This window comes from Callorhinus ursinus, unplaced genomic scaffold (genome assembly GCF_003265705.2).
Source record: "Callorhinus ursinus isolate GAN/ISIS: 27379988/994484 unplaced genomic scaffold, GSC_fseal_2.0 scaffold12, whole genome shotgun sequence".
Classification (NCBI taxonomy): domain Eukaryota; kingdom Metazoa; phylum Chordata; class Mammalia; order Carnivora; family Otariidae; genus Callorhinus; species Callorhinus ursinus.
Genome location: NW_027397074.1, coordinates 35,042,371 through 35,048,762, shown reverse-complemented (window position 1 = coordinate 35,048,762; position 6,392 = coordinate 35,042,371).

Below are 6,392 nucleotides of genomic sequence, written 5' to 3'. Positions count from 1 at the left end.
CCTTTATTAGACAGCCAGAGCCCACACAGGCCAGGATCTAAGACTGACTGCATGACAAAGAAAGCACTCAAATAACTGTCGATTAAAAAACATCTAGGGCTTTCAAAAAGTAAAAAAAAATAAATTTCCCTATGAGCTAAACAATAGTATAACAATAATAATAATAATAATAATAATAATGTTAACCTTTAAAATGAAGGTGCCTTAATAACTTAATTACCTTTTTCCTATTTACAAAATTAGGATCAGAAGCTGAGTCGTGTTTGAATACAATAAGATTATTTTATTAACTCCTTATAAGGCTTAAGAAATACTTTATAAAACCCCTCTTCTTGGGCAGCTGGGTGGCTCAGTCAGTTGAGAGTCTGACTCTTTGTTTCAGCTCAGGCTCTACACTCAGCACAGAGTCTGCTTGTCTCTCTCCCTCTGATCCTCCCCCTACTCTCTCTCTCTCTGGAATAAATAAAAAAAAATATTTAAAAAGCCTTCTTTATAAGCCAGTTTTATCCCTTAGTCTGTTGAAAATGTGGGCCATATTTTACTCCTATAAAAGCTTATTTTCTCCCAAATTGGAAATGTTTCAAAGCTGATCCTCTTAGGGACCAAACATGACATCCTCGAGGAATAAGCTAAGATCTTGAAAAGTCATACATAAGAAGACCATTTAAAATGCCCAGATATACACACTAAAACTTCTGCAATCACTACTGATTTGGGGGGGAACTTATAAAAATGTACCACCAGGCTGTATAGAAAGGAACTTTTAGAATCATAAAAATTAGTGTGGAAATGATGATACGTATTTCTGGAAATGTTACTTTTTCTTGTTAGAGAGTACAGTCATGCCAGTGCTTACTCTAAAAGGAAATTCACCCTTTCTCCAGTCTTAAGCTATATGCTGACTAGAGCTTCAGTCCTTAAATTTATTTTCAAGTTTATTCATTTCCATTCTACAGAACCAGAAAATTATACAGTTTGTGAACTAAAACTTTCCTTTCAATTATGTCTTTCAATTTTGATGACAAAAGCAGATGTTTGCAGGTTTCAAAGTTTCTAGTTCGACATTGTTGGGGAACCCAGGGTAAATGCAACAAAGTTACCACTTGCCCAGCATAAAAGGTGATATGAAAATCTCAGCATGTCTTTCTGAGGAAATCATCCCAGATGCAGTCTCTTTAAAAATGCTTTAAGCATTTGACTAAATTTGCTGCTAAGGTGATTATTTTTAGCCAAGATCTTGCTTACTGACATATATTCAAACAAAATTTTTAAAACTGCCATTGAATACAACATGTTTTTATGTTGCTGGGAGGGTGTGTGTATGTGTGTGTGTGTGTGTGTGTGTGTGTATTTCTCAGTAAAAATGACACACAGTATTCAACTTCACTAGTAATCAAATAAATGCAGATTGTGAAAGATTAACATTTTTACTTTCCGTTAAGGCTAATATAAGATGATGATAAGCATATGATGTGAAGAGTACTCTCATATACTACTGATAGGAATGTAAGTTGGTACACCTTTCCTGGAGAAAAAAATTGTCACAGTATATCAAGAATCTTTTTAAAAGTTCATGCTCTTTGAGAGTGACTCTATTTCTAGGAATCATTTCTAAAAGAAAAAAAATAAAATGTGAAATAGTGATTTATGTAAATGAATTTCCATTACACTGTTATTTTAAAATATTGTTGAATACCTGCAAATTGTCTATATGCCCAGTATAAGGGGAATAATAAAAGAAATTATGGTATAATTACATGACAGATTATAATACAACTTCCACAAATCATGATATTGAAAATATTTAATGATGCTAAAAAACATTTATAATACAATATTCGGTAAAAAAGATACAAAAACATGGATGTATTATTATCCACATCTTGGAACACAAACTTACTCCGTTCACAACCTTACACCTTACACATAAAATGTATCCATATATTCAAGAGAGAAAGACTAAAAGCCCAGAATGCGAAGAATATTTTCTCTGGATGATATAATTGTAGATAAATTTTGTATTTTTCTTTTTGCCTTTTTTTTTTGACCAAGTTTTCTACTTTGAGCATCAGGAAAAAAAATATTTCATAAATCTGAAGACATCAAAAAATTGTACAGCACTTTTCATGAATGTCAGAATCTTCTCCATTATCACAGCAACCTTTACTTGGTCTTTTGGCTTCAAAAGCATATTTTATTGTTACTTTGGCTTTGTGGAATTCTCATTTTATTCCTTGATAAAGTGAAGCTTGCCTGGCAACTCAAACAATTTAGGGTGAAATCAACCTTATGTTAATGTGTTATGTTATGTTAATGTGTCAGCTGGTCATCTTAGGTACTCCACAAGATTCAATTACTCTTAAAAACAGACTGCTAAAATCTACATCCAATTTATTGCAAAATGAATAAGCAAATTCTTACCTGGGACAAGAGTAACAGTGAGTGCTGAATTTAAATCAAGTGACTGAGAAAGAAATCCATCTTTATCTAGTCTCCATAATACCAAACACATGAAAATTTTAACTCATTTAATTATTTCAATAATCCTGAGGGTTAAGTTTTCTTCCATCTATTTTACAGATGAGGAGACTAATTTTCCCAAAGACTAGGTAAACTGACCATATTTGGTAAATGGAGGACTAGAACTGACTACAGATAATTCTGACTACAAAACCCATGTCTAGAATATAAAAAGAGGGTTGTGTTTTTTTTTGTTTTATTTTGGTCTTTTTTTTTGGAATCCAGATAGTTCACCTGTGGTGGCCTTAAAATTACAAACAACTTAAAAAACAAAATTTTTGAAAATTATGAAATAAATTAGATTCCAAATGAGAACAAAACATGCTTTTCTTCTCTGCAGTTACTATGATGGAAATGAAATAACAGAAAATTGGGAAGAAAAAAAAACCCACACAATTGAGTATATAATTGAGGTCATGTTTTCTGAGCCAAAAATCAGAACAAATGACATAGAAATGGTCCCAGAGTCTCATGCTTCATGTAGCCATCATTTGTCCATCGTTTAATGGGGATAAAAAAAAGTTTAAATTGGCATCTTGCATATTATTTGTAAATACTAAATAAAATTCACATTTTTTAATTTAAAGGGGAAGTTTTAACTACTATACAAGTAATATAGCGTCAAATCAAATAATAGAAAAAATATATGAGGACGGAAGTAAAAACTGCCTCATCATCCACACTACAAAAACAGCCATTGTTGATGTGGTAACCTCCCAGACTTCTTTCTATTCACATACAAAACAGGATAGTAGCACTTACGAAAGTGAAGGCTGGTTAAATTGGCCAAGTGGTATAGTTAGTGACATGAGACAGGTTTGAACAGAAATGTGTCCAACTCCCACACGAATGTTTTTTCTACCTCTCATTTTGCCTAGGGTAGGGGGATGGGTGGAATACTTCACAAACACAGAAACTGAAGGGGGGCATTGCTTTGCCTGTTTTTCCTACTTTTCTAAAATCCAAAGTCTTAGATGGTTGCTTCTGCCATTTACTACTATTTCCCTTTGAACAAATCATTGAATTTCCTTAGACTGAATGTTCCCACCTATAAATAATGATGTTAACTTCCAAGAGTTCTGAAAGAGTCAATGACTCAGTAACTAAATGCAATTAAATTTTAGTACTTAAAAATCTCTGTTTTAGAACAGCACTCGGCATAAAAATGCAATGCTAACCTTTAGAATTTTAAATGAATTAATTAAGATACCATTTGGGCCATGTGTACTGAGAAAACCCATTCTGCAAAGAGGAACGATAATCAGTTCAACAAATAATAGCCCGCTGTTATACTTTCTGCGACATAAACCTGGTATTCCACCAAGTTTAAAAATAAATCTTTCACTCACCTTTGATTTACTCTCTCTCTCCTTACATTATTACTATGCCCTACTATGGAATGCCTCCCTCTGCTGGGTTAACGTGTACTTTGCGTATTAGAACACCAAAGATCAGAGAAGGGTCAAAGAGTTTCACATGTTCTTTGTTTGTTTCTAAATACAGTGTCTAAAAACCACCCAGAATTTCCAACATTTCTTTCGGGCCCTGGTTCCAAGGTTGAGAAACTTCGATCGTTAAAACAGCCCTGGGTTCTAGCTGTTCACATAGAGACTGGGTTGTACTAAATGAGGATTATACCCTGCACCAGGCAGCGAAAAGGAAGGAATGCCCAGACCCATTTAGTTATGGGCCCATTGTGAAATGCAATTACAACATCCTTTTGCTTCGTGGAATACAAAGGGCTAAGTCCCTCACCAAGTCACACACAATCCAAATGAGCTGCATTCCTTTCAAGTAGTTTCCACCGAGTGATAATCACTTTCCCTCAGTGCAAATACGTGACTTCCCTTTCTGGAAATGGTCCGGGGACCTTGCAATGTCTTGTTTAACAATAATAATCATGTTGTTTCACTCTTGTCTATTCCCCTAAGAATTAAATTGTTTTTATTTCCCAATACTAGGGAGTTTCAGGGACCATTCTGGGATTTTCCTAGGAAAGATCCATAATATGCTACCACTCACTAACTCGATAGTCTTAGAAATGTTATTAAATGCTCGGGCCTTTATTTTCTCATTTATAAAATGGGGCTAATAATGCCTATTTCACAGAATTGCTGTGACTATTAAGTAAGATCAATTATAGAAAGGGCCAGCACATTGTAAATGGTTAAAAATTGATAACTACAATTACTACAAGAAATTATAAACAATATTTACATAGTTTTCTCCTCTCCACTCTGAGAAGGATATTATAATGACTGTGTGTGTGTGCGTGTGTCATTTCAGTATTTTTTAAGGTGGCTGTATGCTCATTTGGGCCCTTTTTCTATAAGCTTTACTATACAATTTTTTAAATCCTTTTAAGATCCATAATCCTATTGAATCAGGAATAAAATATATACTTAGTTTCAGGCAAACAATAGTTCAACCGAAGCCCCTTCAATTTTTAATTACTCCCTCTTTCCTTCTTCAAGTTCACTGCTATTCTCTGATTTTTAATCTTGAAAGCCAGTCAGGGTACATTATTTATGTTATATTCAACAGAGAGGAAAAGAAGAAAAGGAATTTTATTCAGGACACTAGCTCTAACCTTGAAATGTTATTTTCTGAACATTTGTTCTGCTCACTGAGCAATTTTTGTCTTCAAGTCAGATGTCTAAATACAGGGCTTGAGCTCTGCTTAAAGGCTAAAAATATAGACTTCGGCACAAGGTGATGGTTACAAAAGAAGGTGTTTAGAATACGGTTCAATAGAAGCTAAGGTAATTGAGCATTAGCTATATAGTTCAGCCTGAAGAATTTCTGATCTACATTGAAGCTGAGTCAAATCTTAGGCCATTATCCTTTGAAATACATTTTCCTTGAAAAGAGAGTCAATTAAGTAAGTGGTTTCCTAAAATCTTCCACAAGGTCCTCAATTTTCATCATTTGAAGACTGAAAGTCATGGAAGCCTTTGTCAGCCTTTCCAATAAAAACATGTTCCACCAAGCATACTGAGTCTGAACAGGAAGACTGGCCACAAAGCTCATGCAGTATTTCCCTCCTCTAGAAGAACAATCTATGAATAGAAGTCAATGAATAATTATGATGCTCACTAGTACCATGTAAAACATGGCCATCATATAGATATAGCTTATTATGCTCCAGGACACATAGAACATTGCCAACTCTGTTTCAGACTCATAGACAAAGCTCTGCTCTTGAATCTCACACTTGGTCTTCCTCAGCCACACTAAAAATAAAGTATCAAGGTTGGGATGGCAATAGTAAAATAAAAGAAAGAATTATTCTAGAACGGATAATCCTGACTCTGTTTTCCAATGACAGCGAAGTCCTTTTAATGTTTAAACTTATATTCCTTTTGAGAAATTGGAAAAAAGTAACATTGGATGAAGAAAGGGAGATTAGGTTACATAATAAAAGTTTTGATGTGCTCATGAGGCAGATATTGCCTGAATGAAGGAATGAATGAATGAAAGGAGTCATAACAATACTAGAAAATCTCAATAGATTGTATTATCAAATCCTCTCTTTAAATATTTATTATAAGTAAATTTCATGAGGTTATCCCATCCTTTTTAATACTTTTTCTCCAGTGCTTAGAAACTCAACAGAGGTAGTTCCTTAACAGGTATTTGCTGAATGGATGAATACATTTTCCTTTTCCTTCCTTTTTAACTTTTCAATCATTTTTAAGGCTAATGCACAATTACTTTCTCAAGCCTCTGAGAATTCCCCTTTCAACACTAGACAGAAGAGATAAATGAAATGGAATCATAATTCCTTAATAAAAGTTTCATGTAAAAGATAGTATTTGGCCAATTTACACAGAGTATGTGAATTAAGCCTTTGAGAAAACTAGCTTCTAGGC